This window comes from Scyliorhinus canicula, chromosome 15 (assembly GCF_902713615.1).
Source record: "Scyliorhinus canicula chromosome 15, sScyCan1.1, whole genome shotgun sequence".
Taxonomy (NCBI): Eukaryota; Metazoa; Chordata; class Chondrichthyes; order Carcharhiniformes; family Scyliorhinidae; genus Scyliorhinus; species Scyliorhinus canicula.
Window position 1 is genome coordinate 90,605,794 of NC_052160.1, and position 20,092 is coordinate 90,625,885.

The window sequence follows — 20,092 nt, forward strand, 5'->3', positions numbered from 1 at the left end:
TCCCAACACACCCTTAAGCACCTACTCCCACTCAGTGATCCTTGACCTGCTTAGCCTTCCGAGCTCTACCGTTGTGACTAGGTGTGTCCCCAGGATGCACAGCAGAGGTTGAGGCAGCCTTCTGCCTATTGCATCCCAAGGCCTTTAATGCCCCTGGCAGTTGTACTATGGGCGTCCTGTGGCCGGATGACCCAGCTCACTTGCCGGTGGAACATACCTCTCTGTGTCGCCCTATTCTGGGTGCTAACTCCAAGTCATGCAGTTTGTCAAGGGGTGGGTCTCAGGGGAGCTGGTGGGCAGCATGCAGTGCCCCCTCCTCTTGGTTGGTGCCAATAGGGCTCTGAGGGTCATCTCGGGACGGAGGGGCAGCTGGATTGAGCCCTGGCCCCCTGCGTCATCTGGCTCTGCCAGCCCTGGCAGCGCCCCAATGTCTGCACCACAGAGTTGACGCCCTTGTTGATGCTCCTCAGTGACTGGGACATGCTCTGGAGCACCCTAGCAATGCCCACCTCTGACTGCGACAAGCTCCACAGTGCCTTGGCTATGCCCACATGAGATTGGGAGACCTCCCACAGTAACTGGGGCATGCTCTGGAGACCCTTGGCAATGCCCACCTGAGACTGGGACAAGCCCCGCAGCGCCTATTCAAGGCCCAGCTGGCACTGGGTCATGTCCCCCAGCGTGTGATATTCTGTCGAGGCCCTCGGCCATGACCGTCACCGACTGAGCTCCGCTTTGAACACCACCACTCATACTGCCGACAGCGTGCACCAGGCTCTGCACTGCGGTCGCCACCCTAGCAGTGTTGGCCTTGGTGCCACGCATTGCCGGCACCATCTCCCCTACCCATAGCCTCTGGGACGCCTGCAATTGACTATGGACCTGCTGGAGTGTCGCTGACATCCTCTGCTAAATCTCTCGGCCGCACCCTAGAATCTGCATCAGCCCTGGGTAAACCTGTTCCAGAGGCTCAGCATCTGGTTGAGATCCAGCTGGGCCCTGGGATCCAGTAGACCTCTGATGCTGTCTCGCCTGAGTGTTCCTGCCTCCATCTGATGTGCATCACCATGTGTGGTGCTCACCAGATTGTGCCCCAGAAGTCTGTCCACTACTGCCGCCCACCAAGGTGCGTGTCTCTGCGCTTGTGGAGTGTGGGGATGAAGCTGTGCTGTGAATACGATGGTCTCCTCGGAGCCCCCTCTCTGAGATATTCTCAGGGGAAGCGGGGAGCGGGAGAAACTACCCCAGATGGGCCAGCATCGACGGATGAGGATTCTGCGAGAGAATGGACATGTGGCGAATGGGAGGGATAGGATATTTTGTATGGCTATAACAACTTGCATTTTTCAAGTCATCAGGGTCAGTGGACCCTCATCTCTGCCTCGTATGCCAACCTCTGCATCGGTGACAGATCTGTCCTCTGCCATCCACACGGCCTCCAGAGCCCGTTCCTTGTAGGTGGTGATGACTCTGATGTCCGGCACCCTGCCTATCTGGGCCCTCTCCCATCTGTTGTGGGCCAACTTCTCCTGCTGGGGTGTGGGGCCAGATGGGGCGTATGCAGAAGGGGTAGGGAGACGGGGGATGGGGATAATGGGGGCAGGGTAGCATGTGCGGCACAGCTGGACATGGGTGATCCGGTGCAAGGAATGGTGCTTGGCAGGAGGTGGTGCCAGGCGCATGCTCGGAGGTGGTGGGGGGTGGGGGGTGGGGGTGGGGGGGGGGGGGGGGGGTGGTTCTGGGGTCTGGTGCCAACCCACCCTTGCGACCCGGGTGGAGGTTGTTGATATTCTTATGGTGCCGGTTCTCCTGGTGACACTCCCCAAGCTGACAGCCGCTGCTACTTCCTCCAGGCGGCATTGCTTGCCCTGTGGTTGACCTTCCGAGACACTCGGGGAACAGGACATCTCGTCTGGCCTCTATCGCTTCCAACAATCTGCCCAGGTCAGCATCCCCGACTCGTGGAGCTGGTCTCCTTGGTGGTGTGGTTGTGAGCTGAGTGGGGTTGGCTGTGCTGGAGCAGTTTAAGGGCTGCTCTCCCTTGTTAGCGGGGGGCTGGCGAGGGTGGCCCCAGAAAATCAGTGGGCCGGACCATCATTTGTGACGCGAAGGGCCTTGTTAATAGACCAATTAATGTTTTATAGCTGTAACTGCTTCGCCAGTCCGAGTATCGGGAAGCTCCCCGCAGTTCCCGCTCGTAACTACTTAGAAAACTTTTGGTTAAATCGCGCCCTGTATGTTTTTAAGCAGTTAGATTTCACACTTGGGGCAAAGGGATTAAAGGATATGTAGAGGGGAGGAGGAGTGTCGGGGGAAGGTGGGATCAGGCTATTGAGTCGGAAGATCAGCCATGATCATAATGAATGGCGGAGCAGGCTTGAAGGGACAAATAGCCTCCCCTGCTCATATTTTAAAGTTTCCATGTTTCCTTGTAAGAAAGCTGTCCAACTTCACAGTCCCCTTGCCTTGCTTGCTAGCAGCTAGAAAATGGAAGAAACTCTCCTCCGTGATTTGACACCAAAAGCACGTATATACAGGACACTTGACGTCAAGTGTATGTGCTGGGGCACGTGGCCTGCTCACTGCTGCCCCTTATGGCCGGAAGACAGCACACAGCCTCATTCCGTTCTCATTTTAAAGCCTGCAGCAGCCGCCATTCTCAATTTAAATGCTGGTAGCGGTCGTTGGGCCCTTCACTCGCTCGCAACCCACGGGTGGCTCGTGACGTGCACTTTGAAAAACAATGCTCTATCGCTTACAAAACTAACCTAATTGTTTGGAGTTGGTTTATCAATCTCAATCTGATTTACCAACCTCATGTCTGTCGACACCATGCTAGAAAGGGAACCATTTGTAATAGAAAACCAGAGGTGATCGTCTCCCTGGATGCAGAAAAAAGTCGAATGGAGCTACCTCCTCGAGGTACTGGAACAGTTTGGGCTAGGAGCGGGATTGATTGCCTGGGTGAGACTCCTGTACAATGCTCCCAAAGCGAATGTCCGAACTAACACCACCAGCTCTGAATACTTCCAGCTACAGAGAGGAACAAGACAGGGCTGCCCCCTGTCCCCACTCTTGTTCGCGCAGCGAACGAACCCCTGGCTATAGTCCTGCAGGATGCGAAAAGCTGGAAGAGAATCTGGAGAGGAGACAGAGAGCACAGAGTCTCACTCTATGCAGATGATCTGCTCCTCTATGTCTCGAAGCCACAGGAGGGACTGAAGGCAATACTGCAAACACCAAAAGAGTTTGGACCTTCTCGGGCTACAAACTTAACCTGGGCAAGAGAGAGACATTCCCAGTGAACCCAAAAGGAGGAGGGACAGATCTGAAGGGGTTCCCGTTCAAAACGGCCCAGAACAGATTCCGTTACCTGGGGATCCAAATAGCCAGAGACTGGACACAGATCACAAGTGGAACCTGACCAGCTTGGTGGAGGAAAGGGGGGGAGGCTCACTCCCACTCTCCCTGGTGGGAAGAGTGCAGACGATCAAGATGAATGTACTGCCAAGGTTCCTCTTCCTGTTTAGATCCACCCCGATCTTCATCCCCAAAGCCTTTTTCTAAAACACAGACCAGTAATCATGGCGTTTGTGTGTGTGTGGGGGGGGGTAAGAACCCGAGAATTCCCAAACCGACACTGCAAAGAGGGAAAGTCAGAGGGGGCCTGGCTCTACCAAACCTACAAGACTACCACTGGGCAGCAACGGCAGAAAAACTGAGGGGATGGGTACAAGAACCCGACACAGATTGGGTACAAATGGAGGAGGCATCCTGTAAAGGAACAACCCTCCGGGCACTGGCCACAACAGTACTCCCATCCTCCTCAACAAGGTACACAACGAGCCCAGTGGTAGCGGCCACGCTGAGAATGTAGACCCAGTTGAGACAGCACTTCGGGAAAACCAAAATCTCCCTTATGGCTCCCATCTGCGGCAATCACAGATTCCCCCCAGCTATGCTCTGATACCACCTTCAAAAGATGTAGGCGGGATGGGGGCACATTGACAGTCGGGGTCTTCTACGTAGGGCACAGACTGGCGACACTGGACAAACTGATGAGTAAGTGGAAACTAGCAAGAGGACAGGAATTGAGATACCTTCAAATAAAGCACTTCCTCTGCAAAGAGACAGTCGGGTATGTGAATGCGTCTCTAATTCACTTGTCTCTCAGTCCGGAAGAAACGATCTCAAACATGTCCGTACTTCAGAATATTCTTTATTACGATCGGGGCTGCTCTCTAGGTATTCCGAAGAAACACCTCTGAGAGTGCCAAAGCCTTGCTCAAAACATCCCTTTTTTATATGTTTTTTAAGGGGCTGTCTCTTACATTCACTTGAGCTTGCCCCCATTACAAAGCATACATTATTGCAATAGTTCCAGTACACGATTTTACAGACTTTTCTAGTCGGCTCCCCCCTCCAGGGGCCGCCACTAGTATGGTTTTCTATTGCTGACCAATTAAAGGTGAACAAGCCTTTTTGTGTAAGGTTAGTTATGGGTGGTTGCCAAATCAGGGTCTGGTTACATTGGCTAGTACCTACCGGGTGGGTCCCATTGGCATGATCCTTTTTAAAACATATACTGCCTTTTGGAAATTTAGCATACTTGGGGAGGATCAGGTAGGGCGGCTGACGGGTTTCATTAAATTTCGGCCACCACCATCCTTGAAACCTGTTCATATTGAACCCAGCCGATTGCCAATCTATCGTATCTTGTGTATCATTATCAGAATCGGTGTGATTACGTTGCAAAGCCCATGCTGCGACCTCCTCGATCAAATAGGAATGAGGGACCAAAGGAATACCCCCATGGACATGGCTGGGAACATCCGTACATACCCAACAAGAAGAGATGTTCAATTTCTTTGCGTAAGTATAAGACATAAACAGGAATGAATTTGCAGTCCCATGGTGCGTTGCCCGCTTCCTCCTGGTAGGCGGGTGAGTATGGATAGTCTTACATTCAGGAACTCGTGGCTTGCCTTTCCTCGTACACCGGTGGTCCCACCGGCAAGCGTAGCGATCGCAGGTCAGGGATCCGCGAGTAGTCAGGAACCGAGGCTTCTGCTCGTCTTGATGAATGATGGTGGTGCAGGTATCTACCCGGGTCGCCATCCACAAGGTCTCATCTGTGGTGCTGTTGGCACAGCTAAAGGTGTCCTCACGACAAAGGTGCAGAATTTGTCCGCCGGGTCTACATCGCCGGTCTCGAGCGGTCGCACACTGTAGGGTGCTAGCGAGGATCGCGAGGACAAAAGGCAGCCTCATCCTGTAGTCGAACAATCAGCCACATGTACCTAGAACTTTAAAACGAGAGTTAGTGATCATGCAAACTTTATTAGTTTACAATGGTGCATGTGGATCCACGCATTGCGTCCATCAACTTTGACTGCTGTGGGGGTGGTTAGGAGAACTTGGAACGGTCCTTCCCAACGTAGTTCCAACCCCTTCCGTGTCCAATTGCGGATCATCACATGATCTCCCGGTTGTACAATATCGGAGCTAGCTAAGGGTGGCACTTCCTCTTGCGTGGCACGTACTCGCAAGTGGAGAGCCTTTAAGACTTTAGTCAAGGCTATTACATAATTAGCCATTTCTGTTGTCATGTGGTGGAACTGGATGTCTCGGGATGTATGACAGTCCCAGGGGGTGCGAAGGGGTCTTCCGTACAAGATTTCAGCGGGGCTTAATCGAGTCTTTCCCGCAGGGGTGGCTCTTATTTGAAAGAGTGCAATAGGTAAAAGTTTGAGCCAGGTGGCTCCGGTCTCTGCTTGTAGCTTAGCAAGTTTGGTTTTCAGAGTCTGGTTAGCTCTTTCCACTATCCCAGCTGCCTGGGGCCTGTAGGCGCAGTGTAACTGCTGTTTAATTCCCAGTTGAGTGCAGAATTCTTTATTGATCTGTCCCACAAAGTGAGGTCCATTATCAGAGCTTAAACGATAGGGAATTCCAAATCGTGGTACAATTTCACGCATAAGAACTTTTACTACAGTTGAAGCCTTATTATATACAGTAGGATAGGCCTCTATCCATTTACTAAACACATCGACAATCACTAATACATGCTTATAACACTGGCATCTTTCCAACTCAATGTAGTCCAGTTGCAGGGTCGCAAAGGGACTCTCAGGCAATGGTGTTTTCCCCTGCTCGCAGGGGACAGCCTTCCCAGGGTTATACTGCTGACATATCAAGCAGCGACTGCTCATTCGTTGGGCTATCTCCTGCAGTCTGGGATGCCACCAGGTTTTTAACAATATATCACCTGTAGCGCAAGCACCACAGTGAGTTGCCAAGTGTACACAGTCGGCCACCCAGGCTGCCAAAGCATCGGGCATACATGTCTGCCCTGCTGGGGTGACCCACAGCTTACTTTCTTTATCATATGTACATCCCAATTCTTCCCATGACTTTTTATCGCTAGCAGGAGCGTCCTCCTGTAGCTGGATTACGTCAGTAATGGTTGGCATAGGTTTTTCAGAGGGAGACTTGTCTTTTGAGCTTTTAGTTTGGCTCATCATTTTAGGCACTACCATGGCCTTTGACTTTGAGGCTTCTTTTGCTTGGTGGTCGGCCTGCCTATTTCCTTCATCTACCGGAGTTTTTCGTTTCGTATGGGCAGTACACTTTATCACTGCTACCTTTTCTGGGAGCATGAGAGCTTGGAGTAACTGGGTTACTAGCTGCTGATGGGAAATTGGGGTGCCAGTGGATGTTAAGAATCCTCTGTTCTTCCATAATTGTCCAAAATCATGTACGACTCCAAAGGCATATCTGGAGTCTGTATAAATATTTACTTTTTTGCCTGCTCCTAGTGCGCATGCGCGTATTAATGCGAACAATTCTGCTTGTTGGGCCGAGAATGGAGTTTCAAATGCTGCTGATTCTACTGTCTCCCCACCCTGGTTGACTATAGCATATCCTGATAACCGCTCGCCCCTTTCACTGATGGAAGCACTTCCATCTGTGAACATGGTCAGGTCTGGGTCGTTAAGAGGGTGAAAATTCAAAACTTAAGATTTGTAAGTTCCAATTAAAATGCATCTTCAGCTGTGTGGACTGTTCATTACTTTATCAGAATTAAAAGGGCCAGGGATCAGGCAAACCAGCATGGGAGTGTCAAGACATTTTCTGGATTACACACAAAAGCTTGTTGAAAGGGTTAATTTTCTTGCAGAGACAAAAAGGGGCGTATAGTGGGTGGATAAATTGGAATATGCCATTCGCATCTCGAAAAGTTTTTTTATATTTTTCACTCAAATGGACTGGGAGTAAAAGTTGGAGTGCTGCCAAATTCCAGTTATCAAGTCTTTCAGCAAACACAATATGTTATTGAAACTCTTGAGTGAACCAATTTTGCGCTGTATCAGACGAGCATGACCATGGACATATTTCATTTACTCATCTGTTGTTTATAAGTAATTCTGCAATCTCATAATTAAACATCTGCGTTGTGAGACAGGTTAGTTTCACCCTACTGATGATTATTTGTGTCAGGTAAGTTTTAACCCTGAACTAATGAAACACCGGCTTGATCATATTTGTCATATGTATTTCAACTATCCTAACCTCCACTGAACACCATAAAACTAATATTTTCTTATTCTTACATACGTGATTTTGCACCCTGATTAAAATTCCTTGTGTCTCAAAATTACCCTGGAAATGCCAATGATAGCCTTTGAAAAGAAAAAATTGTTAACTATAATCTTTAAAGGCAATGCATAGACAATTTGAAGCTTTCAAATAATCACAGCTTGTAACAAAACTTTTAGGTCTGAAGTCAAAGTCTGAATACAGAGACAGTGAATAGTTCAGAACAAAGTTTAGATGCCTAAAACTCCCTCTCTATAGATGCTTAAAACTCCCTCTCTCTCTCTCTCTGTCTCTCTACGTAACTCTGTCTGTCTCTGGAACTCTTCTCGCTCTTTCTCTTTATCTAACTACCCCTCCCCTTCTCTGTCTCTCCCTGACTCGCTCTCTTTCGCTCTCTCAACTTTTGCTGTCTCCATCAGTCCCTCTCTCTGTCTCTGGCTCTTTCTCTCTCTCTAACCCTCTCACTCTTTCTCTAAAATGGAGCTCAATTAAAATACTGAACAAAATTTTTCATTCTCCTTCGAAAACTTTATCTGTGTCATTCCATTTAAGTCAATTTCCACTGATTAATTTTAGAGGCATTAGCTATTCATAGAGACGTATTTGTCTTTGTGCAGATGACCTGCTTGCTGAAATGGTTAAAGTTTTGTACAGAATCAGAAGTGGTGGAGAACTTGGATGATGCCATCTCCATCCGCTACGTGACCTCAACCATTATCCATCCTTTCTTTCAATTTTCAAAGTTCGTTATTTAACCGGTTTTTGGAAAGAGACATTACTGATGTTTATTTTTCTTTTATTTCAAATGAGTTGAATTACTGTCAAATTTATCTGGATGGCTTGAAACGATCTGAAGTTATTCTCGACATGTATACATTGTTAAGTTTGTAACCGTAATCTTGTATTGATTTCCATCCCCATTTTTTCGTTTTGGGAGGGGAGGATTAGTCATCCTCAGATATTTTTACCCACTTTATTGCTATGCTTAAAGGAGTCGGAGCTCAATTTATTTAAACCAGCCTGTCTTCCAAATGGTGTGAAGGTTTAATTTATGTCATTTGTGCTTCTAACTTTATTTGTCTTATCTTTACTTCTGTGTATCTCACCATTTTTCTCTGTTCCACAGAAATCACACCCATCTTTGATCATTGTTTTATTTGTCAGAGTATTTTGCTCTTCAAAAACAAACAAAAATTTTTTTAAAACTGACTCTTTTACTCATTTGGCCTTGATACCAGATTTATTGGATGTTACCTCACCGTCTGTCCGCCTTGCCGAGTGACTTTAATTTTTGGTGGTCAAAGGTTTGACTACTCGCCTTGTCCACCGGCTCAAGCGGCGTCCAGCTCCGCAAATCCTTCCAGACTTACACTAAATGTTAGGGGTGAAAATATTCACACGAAGGCCTGAGTATCAGTAACAAAGCAGTTTATTATGTCAGAATTCTGGGAGATAAGATTTGGGAACTCCGCAGTCCCTGACAGTACCTTATCCCACTTAAGCTTAAACTCACATGGATTAATATACAGATTCAAGGCGGATAGCCTAATGACTTGGATCTTTTCCCATAAGCGCATTCCTCTTTTTTTTAAGACCTTGGCTGTTTTAACTATTCCTTTCTCTGTCAATTTTATACCCAATTTTAATGCATTAGTTTTCCCCCCAGTGGCCATTTTTCTTCTCCTAAATTTTTATGCAATTCTCCTGACAATTGTCTCAGTTGTTTGGAATATTCCGGATATTGTTCACACAAGGTTTGAAGCGCGCTTCCACTATCAGAGGTTGTATCTACGTATTACCCATCTCTAACACTATTGGCAGTTAATGATCCTTGCGATTATTGTTTATTTGGCGAAATGGTCCTGGACCACTTTATTCAATCATGAATTTGAACAGAGTTATCCTGCTCCGTTGCCCAATTCAAGCAGGCTCATCCGTGCCTGCAAGCCTACCTAACTACAAGGTTATAACGTCCTTGTTATATTATTACCTTAGGGTTGATCACGCACCCTTCTAAAGCCTCTTATCGCGGGGGCACTTTTAGACAAAAGCAAGGATCGTGATGATGCCGAAACCTCTTCTGTAGCTATAACTATAGGGGCTACACACCCTCCCTTAAAGCACTAGTCCCCGACTGTGCCTGTGACTATTACTGTAGGGGTCACACTAGTCCCTGACTATGCCTAGTGACTATAACTGTAGGGGTCACACTCCCTCCCTTAAACGGGTTCGCCGGGTTGACCTGGATTTCGTAGGAGCACTGGCAGCGGGGCCGAATTGCGGACGGTACAGCGGAGGGTAATACCAAAGTGGCAAAAATTTTACTCACAATGGTTGCCCAATTCCTCCTTCGCTCCCGAACTCGATCAGTCACTTATGCCGCCAGTCTCAGTGGAAACTCTTTGAAATCCCACCGCTGCCACCAAAATGTGAATGCGTCTCTAATTCACTTGCCTCTCAGTCCGGAAGAAACGGTCTCGAACACGTCCGTACTTCAGAATATTCTTTATTACGATCGGGGCCGTTCTCTAGGTATTCCGAAGAAACACCTCTGAGAGTGCCAAAGTCTTGCTCAAAACATCCCTTTTTTATATGTTTTTTAAGGGGCTGTCTCTTACATTCACTTGAACTTGCCCCCATTACAAAGCATACATTTGTTATTGCAATAGTTCCAGTACATGATTTTACAGACTTTGAAGTTATCTATTGGCACATGAGTATGTAGCAGTCTTAGCTTAATTAACAAGTGTTAGCTATAGTTGCATGCGACTCCCACATTTCATATCCTGTCATCCGGCCATGCGCCTTGTTTCTCAAGGCTGTTTGACTTATAGTCATGAGTCGGCTCACGACTTCAAATATCACTCCCTTCTCTGAGCAAATTCATTCTCCTTCACTGGCTTCAATAACACATTCCTCTACTTTGTGATTTTCCACTAATGTATCCCGGTCATCTGGCTCTTTCTAGCTATTAACCCTTGCTTCACATCCTCAGGTACCCCGGGGCACCAGAAAGCACACTACTAGAGGACCTGATAGGCATAAGCAGCGAGAAGGGGGGTCTGTGTGGGAAAATATACAGACAGGTACTGGACAGGGCCCCAACACCAGTGGACGGGACCAGACAAAAATGGGCGAACGAACTGGGGTCAGAGGTAGGATGGGGTCTCTGGAGCGAAGCACTGAGCAGGGTGACCTCCACCTCCTCCTGCGCAAGGCTAAGCCTAATGCAGCTCAAAGTGGTGCACAGAGTGCACCTGACCAGAACCTGAATGAGCAGGTGAAGGACAAATGTGAACTGTGCCAGAGGGGCCCGGCCAACCACAGCCACATGGTTTGGGCTTGCCCCAAGCTTACTGGGTTCTGGACAGCGTTCTCCGAGGCAATGTCCAAGGTTGTGGGGGTGAGGCTAAAGCCATGCCCAATAGTGGCAATCTTCGGGGTATCGGAGCAGCCAGAGCCACACATGGGGAAGGGGGCCAACACCCTTGCTTTCGCTTCCCTAATCGCACGCCGGAGGGGACTGGCTCGCTGACCTCTCGGAATTTCTCCACCTGGAGAAGATTAAGGGCGCGATTCTCCGCAAATGCGGAGAGTCGTGAAGGCTGCCGTGAAACTGGCCGTGTTTCACGGCAGCCTCCGCGCTCCCTCCTGGGACCTGATCCTGCTCCCCGGACGGCTCCAATCTGCGCATGCGCGGATGACGTCATCACGCGTATGCGTGAAACCCGCGCATGCGCGGGCCGTTATGCCCCTCAGCCGCCCTGCGGACTGATCCTGCGGGGCGGCGGAGGAACAAAGAGTGTGCGGGGTTCGGACCCGCTGCCCGTGGTGCAGCCGTGCCAATCGGTGGCATGGTTCTCCAGAACGGCACTTTGCGGCCGTTTTCACGAACGGTGAGAGCAGGTGTGTTTGCATTCGTGAAAACGGCCATAAAGGCCTGGGAAATCGGCCCATCGGCTAGGGGAGAATTGCTGCTTGCCGTAAAAAACAGCGAGCAGCGATTCGTGTCGTGGGGCGGCCGTGGGGGGGGGGTTGAATAGCGGGAGGTCGGGAAAAATGTTGGGACGTCCCTCCCGCTATTCTCCGACCCGTCGTGGGGGGGCGGAGAATCGCGCCCTAAGTACGCCATCCGAGGGTCAGAGGAAAGCTTCCTGGATACCTGGGGCAGTTCGTCGGCCTGTTCCAAAACCTGTTCAAGGCCAGCAGCGAGGAGTAAGCCAGGGGAAAAAAAAGATGAAGAACCAAAGGACTGCGCAACCCGGGGAGGGGGGAGGGGGGAGGAGGGAGGGGGGATATCATAGACCGATCCAGAGGGCAGCAAAATGTATGTAGTTAGTCAAATGAAGGACAAAACAAACCTCTCTGTAAAATAAAGCAAATTAGCGTGGGCAAGAAAAAGATTTTCCAAAAAAAACCAGTGAGCCGTTGTCCAATTGAGGGTGTTGGCCTCCCCTTCCCGGCTGAGAGCTGGTTGGTCAATCAGAGGGCTGATAGCTCATCAGCCCCAGCAGGGCTACCACTAGCGATGGCCATTGCTGGAGCTGCATCACCAGGGAGATGGTGTCTTAATGGCAAGGCACTTTTGAAGGCATGTAAGTTTCTCTGGGGTTGCCAGGGCCAGTCAGGCTCTAGCAGCTTTTGGGGGGTTGGTGGCCTGACAGCCTTGGGTGTGGGGGTGACAATGGCCAGTGAGCCACAGAGTTCCCATGAAAGAGGAAGCCCCTGGGAACTCACAAAGAAGCCACCAAGGTTTTTCTGATGTTTTCCGCCTGCAGCAGTGGACTGCCACAATCCAGGCAAAAGGCCCACGATGTCAAATAGCTGATTGTGTGGGTAGTTTGTAAGTGGCAGAACTCTGGCTGTCACAGCTTGCAAAGACACTTAATGGTTGTGTGTCATAACCCCCACAAGGACCACGGGGAAGCCATCATTTATCTCCCCGAGGGACACGTGGAGTACGATCTCTACAGGTACATAGAACATAGAACAGTACAGCACAGAACAGGCCCTTCGGCCCTCAATGTTGTGCCGAGCCATGATCACCCTACTCAAACCCACGTATCCACCCTATACCCGTAACCCAACAACCCCCCCCCCCCTTAACCTTACTTTAATTAGGACACTACGGGCAATTTAGCATGGCCAATCCACCTAACCCGCACATCTTTGGACTGTGGGAGGAAACCGGAGCACTCGGAGGAAACCCACGCACACAGGGGGAGGATGTGCAGACTCCACACAGACAGTGACCCAGCCGGGAATCGAACCTGGGACCCTGGAGCTGTGAAGCATTTATGCTAACCACCATGCTACCCTGCTGCCCCTTGCTACCCTGCTGCCCCTTGCTACCCTGCTGACCTGGTAGGGGGTGGAGACCTACCATCTGGGGCTCATTATGAGCAAACGTTAAAAGAAGGCCCAAATCAGGGGCTGGTGAGGTAATACCTCCCAGCTAGGCTTGGACTGGGAGTGAGATGCTGAGTTCTGCAGACCACTGTAAATACTTGTAAATTAATCTATCTTACATTTACCATCAGCCTCCTCTGCATCATTATAATGTGCCTTTCTGCTGTTCCAGCTATTTGGAAACGTTTCTTCCTTTCTGGCATGAGGATGATGGGCGGCACAGTATCACAGTGGTTAGCACTGTTGCTTCACAGCTCCAGGGTTCCAGGTTCGATTCTCGGCTTGGGTCACTGTCTGTGTGCAGTCGGCACGTTCTCCCCGTGTCTGCGTGGCTTTCCGCCCACAGTTCAAAGATGTGCAGGTTAGGTGGATTGGCCATTCCGAATTCTCCCTTCAATGCACCCAAACAGGTGCCGGAATGTGGCGACTAGGGGCTTTTCGCGGTAACTTCATTGCAGTGTTAATGTAAGCCTACTTGTGACACTAATAAAGATTATTGTTATGGCAACTGGAGGTGGGGGGGGGGGGGGGGGGGGGGGACAAAATTAGAAATGCTTTGAGTCCTGAGAGAGGAACTGGGAGAGCAAAGAGACCACAAACTGGGAGAGAGGGAGAGAGAGAGAGAAAGAGAGAAAGAAAGAGAAAGAATCACAAACTGGGAGAGAGAGAGACAGAGAGAGAGAGAGAAAGAAAGAAAAAGAGAATCACAAGCTGGGAAAGAGAGAGAGAGTGAAACAATCTTGGAGGGAGACACACACAAACTGGGAGAGAGGAGAGAAAAATACAATTTGGAAGAAGAGGACGTTTATGTCAGCCTGTGATGTACGCTGCTGTACAATGTATTTTATTGTGGGAGGCAGACACCTTTGATGCTTCTCTCTGAGGATTGAGCCTCAGCTCCCTGCAGCTAGGCTTCAGTGGTGGGGTGAGGGTACAGTGAGTTGAATTAGATTTGGTTTAGGTTTTATTGATCAATTTTATAACTTGCTGGGCATTGTTAAAAGTCATTAAATTGTACAAAAGCTTTAGTTGAAGCTAATTATATTAATGAAAGTGCGGTTAATACTGTCAAAACATCACACATTAGACCATAAGACATAGGAGCAGAATTAGGCCACTCGGCCCATCGAGTCTGCTCTACCATTCAATCATGGCTGATATTTTCTCATCCCCATTCTCCTATTTTAGGCATTTTGACATCACTTCTTTGAGTCATACATGGGCTTTTCACAGTAATTTCATTGCAGTGTTTATGTAAGCCTACTTGTGACAATAAAGATTATTATTATTTAGTGTTGCTTCTTTGATTTATAAATTATTTATCTCACTATAAAACAATTTTTTAAAATGTATTCGTTCATGGCATGTGGGCGTTGTCGGCTCAGTCTGTATTTATTGCCCACCCATAATTGTCTTTGAGAAGGTGGTGGTGAGCTGCCTTCTAGAATCGCTGCAGTCCGTGTAGTGTTGGTATACCCATTGTGCTGTTAGAGAGTTCCAAGACAGTGAAGGAACGGTGATATATTTCCAAGTCTGGATGGTGTGTGACTTGGAGGAGAACTTCCAGGTGGTGGTGTTCCCCATGTATCTTCTGCCTTTGTCCTTCTAGGTAGTCGAGATCACCAGTAGAATTCTCTGGACCAGAAGCTAAGTGCTGATGACGGGACTGAATCGGTGATGTTCTACGAGATCCAAATTGGTGCAGTTCCCAGACCAATCCACCGACCGTTAAGGGGCTAGCACTGGCATCAAATGGAACACGACCGATTCCAATGAAAAATGGTGTTTGATTCACCGGGTTCGGGATTGACACTCAAGAGGCTGACAAGCTTCAGCCGCATATAAGCAGTCTGCCCCCCACATAGACTCATCCCGGCCAACAAGATGGCAGCAAGGAGAGCGGCACCCCCTTTCCATCGCCCCACACCGCCCTTTCCACTGCCACCCCACCCCAACCGGTCCAATCATGTGTCTTGTCTTGCGTCGTGCAGGATCACTTGGCGATGAGGCGGGCCCTTCTGGTGTCCCCCGCCCCTGACCCCCAACCACAACCCCAGGAGGAGAGCAACAAGGAGGAGAACACGGACGCAGACGGGATCCCTCAACCTGCAGCCCAAGACACCCCAGAGCACCAGTTCGTGGGACAAGACTGACTTCTCGTCGCAGCTGGTCAATTAGGATCCACCAAAGTATAACAAGTCTGCTGGTTGGGTCACTGTGCGGGCGGGAGTGGGAACATGCCAGGTGCCAGGCCCAATGAGGACCTGACCGGGATTGGGGGGTGGGTGGGAGGGCTGTTGAGGTGAGTTAAAACCAGAGAATGCAGTTCCTTGAAGGTTTCCAAGAATAGAGGGGAGGCTGAGGATGCTGTGTGGCTTAAGACAAAAACCTTCCTGCTGTCCAGCAATGTCATTGGTGCCAGGAGGTCATGGAAGGTGGGAGCACAGGTTTCCTGTTTCACAGATGAGTGCATGTTTGTGCTAGTACAGGAGGTCAGTGTCCGGCACAACATTCTGATGCCCAGGCACGGCAAGAGAAGGCCGTCCCACCTGATGAAGAAGACCTGGACCGAGATAGCGGTCAGTAGGCACAATGTGGTGCTCTATACCTGGCTTCAGTGTGTTGGTCAACTGGCATTGGAGAGGAAGTGAGGCACATTGGAGTAGCCCACATAATGCCCATATGAGAGGGGGGGGGGGGGGGGGGGGGGGGGGGGGGGGGGGGAGGAGCATCTGGAATTGACCCCAAAGAAGATGGAAAATGAATGATCCTTTCTATTGTCCTGGCAGGAGAGTACATGTCACAATAATGCAGAGCATCGCCAAGCTGTTGGGGGCCTCCCCAAACTGCTGGTCTTGACTGGGAGCAAGTGTGATGTCCTGAAGTTGGAGTGCCACCAGCCAGTCACCCCTCCTGTCCTGGTGAGATGTGGGCCTAGGATAAAAGTGAGAGTGTAGGTCAGAGGTGTGTGTGCTGCAGGGACGGGACACTGCGTGGGCTCCTTTGAACAGAAAGTTTGCTGTCCCAGCCAGAGAGCCTATCGAAGCTCCAATGGAGACATCACCGTGCAGCATCTCGCCAGTGTCTTGGTCACCGACAATGCAGAGAGACGATGATGATTGAATACACAGATGTTATGCCTTCCTTCCACAGTTGAGCCAACCACAGGTAATCCCAAAGACCCCCCCACCCCCACCTTCTGTAGGCACCCAGGAAGACATTGCTCCTGCACCTGCATCATGCTGTCTTTCGGTGCCAGGCAGCAGCGCAGGTACTCACATGTGGGCATTAGGTTATTGCCTCCAAATGGTGAGGGCACATCACATTCCCGTGAGGAGGTGGCAGATGCAGAGATGTCCCAGGGCATCGACCATGGGACCGTGGAGACCAGGACAATGCTGAGTCCACAACATTTGAGGAGGATGTCAGGATGGCGATGTGACTTGTGGAGTCAGTTCGTTTAGGCTCAATGGCTTAGGTGGTGGGGGGGGGGCATAGGAAGGGAATTAGAGCAGGCAGCAGGCTGCCTGCTGACTGGGGGCAGGGGGTTAGGGGGGTGGGGGCGACTAGGGGCTTTTCACAGTAACTTCATTGAAGCCTACTCGTGACAATAAGCGATTTTCATTTCATTTTTCATTTTTTCAATAGAGTCACGATTCATGGTGCTGAGGACTTTGAAATCTTGGGAAGGAATAGTTAGAGGCAGGGTGGAGCATTGGGTCTCGCTATACGCTGACAAGTTGTTGTTATATCCGGAGATGTCAGTGGGAAGCATTATGGGGATTTTGCAGTACGTTGGGGAACCAGGGCGGTGGGTAGCTGTTCTGGCTAGCAGGAAGTCATTTTCGGTATTTGGTGTGGTGCTGTGCCTGTGAATAATATTGTACATAGTTAGCAATCTGACCTCCAACCAGCTGGTGGCGTCAGACATCGATCATGTGACATCCAACGCTCGCCAGTTGGTAGTAAGACGTACAATAGGACAATCGCACATAGGGTAGTTCCAGGAGAGTTCATGGAACTCACATAGTTATTTAGTCTGTGTAGTATTCTGTTTGTTATCTTTCCACGTGTTCATCAATAAACCAGTATTCTAATTAAGTCACCAGCAGTTCTGTGTGCATCTTTGCAACTGCAAGGTCACAGAACACAACATTTGGGGGTCCAGATAGCAAAGGAGCAGGGAAATTCCAGAGGTTGGACGACATGAGTCTGGTGGGGAAGGGTAAAGCAAACCTGCAAAGGTGGGACAGTCTCCCACTATCCCTGGCGGGCCGAGTGCAATCGGTTAAGGTGGATATTTTGCCAAGATTTTTATTTTTATTTCAGTGTCTCCCAGTGTTCCTGCCTAATGCATTCTTCAGAGAGATGGACTGGCTTGTGACTGGACGCAGAACCCATACGCGTTAGTTTAAAGCACCTTAAATACAACAGGCGCTTGTCACGGGTGACATTATTTGCATTTATTACTTTGAGGTTTCTGTAGGTTTGGAATATTTGTATGTTCTTGTTATATTAATGTGGAATGACATTAACACTTTCCTCAGTTCAATGGCTGCATTGGCTGCATGCTTTGTACATTGGCCAGATGTTGCACAGGCTTGTAGGCAAAAGGCTTTTTGTGATGCAACATTTCTGGGTTGGCCTCTGAAGGAAAGTTTTATCGTGAGTGAGACATTGTCATTGGATTGAGACAGCCTCCATGCCTGGCATGCCCAGCTGAAGGTTTGCTGGATCAATGCGTCCCTCCTGTCCCTGCCCCCGCCTGAATGTTCCTATCGTCAACCTCAGAGTCCTCACCCTGTGTGATCCCAGGCTCATCCTTCGACCCATCACGGGTGTCATCCTCCCTGGCCTGTGGTCCTGCTTTGCTCTCCTCAGCCTCCCCTTGTCAGTGCAATATTATACAGGGCGCGGCACACAACCTCTGAGAGAGACACGCTTTGGAGGATGCTGCAATGATCTTTCAGATCGGTCAAGCACATCTTCAGCAGCCTAACGGTGCTCTCCACCACCACTCTTGTGGATAAATGACTCCTGTTGTATCTCTCCTTTGTCTCAGTTTTTGGCTGACGGAGTGGGATCATCAGTCACCTCTTCAAGAAATAGCCCCGGTCACTCAGGAGCCATCCATCCAATCTTGCAGGAGCCATGGACAGGCTTGGTACCTGGGAGTGCCTCAAAATGTATGAATCCTGTGAGCTCCCTTGATGATGGGCATAGAGTGGCAGAACCTGTGTCCTGTGGTCACAGGCAATCTGCACATTACAAGTGCTACCCCTTCTTGTTGCTGAAAGCTCCCGGCTTGGTGTCCTGATGGCCCCACGCACGCAATCTATATCAAACCCAGCCATTGTTACGAACCCTTGTGCTCTCCCCGCCTGGCTGCCCCCTTCTGTCTGGTAGTTGATAAACGTGCGTATGTGTCTAAAAATGACATTGGTCACTTTCTTGACACAACCATGTGCAGCAGATGGAGAGATGCTGCACAGACCCCCCCCCCCACTGATCCTAAAATGTACCAGAGGTACAGAAGTTCAGAGCCACTCTGGCCTTCAACGCCACCTGCATGGGGTGGCTCCCCATGCAGTTGGAGGTGATTTCAGGAACTATCATGTCGCAAATGAGGTCCACCTGTTTTGCCCATGCAACGAGCTAAAAATCACAAAGGCAGCATAAAATCTCTGTTGATTGGATTTTAATGGTTTTAATTGGCCCTTTAATTGTTGGTGGGTGCATATCCAATTCACACATGTGCCCGCTGACCTCAAAAGTGCATGCCAGGGAGCTTCTTGCCCGCTTGTTGGACGTCTGGGTGGGGCGAGTGCCCGCCCCGGCCACATAAATTTCTGGCCCTTATGTTAGAGGGAACATCATTGATGCACAATTGAAGATGCTTGGGCCGAGGTCACTACCCTGAAGAATACCTTCAGTGATGTCCTGGATTGAAATGATTGACCTCCAACAACCACTTTGTGCCAAGTCTGACTTCAATCAGCAGAGGGTTCCCCCGACTCCAGTTGACTCCAGTTTATCTAGGGCTTCTTGATGACACACTCAGTAAAATGCTGCCTTGATGTCAACACAGTCATTCTCACCTCACCTCTGACATTCAGCTTTTCTGTCCATGTTTGAACCAAGGCTGCAGTGGGGTCAGGGGCTGAGTGGCCCAGCAGAAGTTGAAACCTTTGTGAGGTGCCCGACAACATTCATGGTGTGCTACATAAAGCAACTCAGTCAGTCATTTGAGAGAAAGAATGCATTGCACTGGGGGTTCAGACATCACCAAGTGCTTTATATCCAAAGGCGTATTTTTGAAGTGTAATTACTGGTGTAAAGTAGGATTCACATCAGTCAGTTACACACAATACTGCTCATCAGTTTTAGTGATGTTGGTTAAGGTTATGGTATTGATCAGAAAAAAAACTCCCCTTCAACTAGTGTTCTCAAAAGAGCACCATGAAACATTTATGCCCCCTTGCAAGGGCAGATATGCCTTGGGTTTAACATCACATCTGACAGATGGCATCTCTTTACAATACAAGACTACTACAGTTATGTTTCAGAACTGTGGTAGCTTGGCCCCTTTAAGGGGTGATCTTTCGCGGAGCACGTGACCCACTCAGGGCCTATTGCATGGGAGTGCACGAATCTCGACCAATGGGGAAAGAAAGAGCGGGGCGATGGGAGCAGGGACCAGGGCAGTGTGAACCCGGGTGTCAAGGAGTAAAGAAAGTCCTGTATGATATACCTCTGTGCCTGTATATAGTTTCACCTCATTGTTGTTTCCAATAAACCTTTTTTGTATGCAGGAATCCTCCGAAGTGATACCTCATGCTATTACAAGAACATAAACCTTCATTAATCACTTCTAAGGCCACAGTTAAAGCGTCGTGTCCCATTGCTGGCACCACACTTTCGGAAGGCTGTCAAGGCATTGAAGATTTTACCAGAACGATGAGCAGGTTAGGTGGATTGGCAAGCTAAATTGCCCCTTAGGGTCCAAAGATGTGCAGGTTCGGTGGATTGGATATGCTAAATTGCCTCTGGTTAGGTGGATTGGCCATGACCAACATGTGGGGTTACA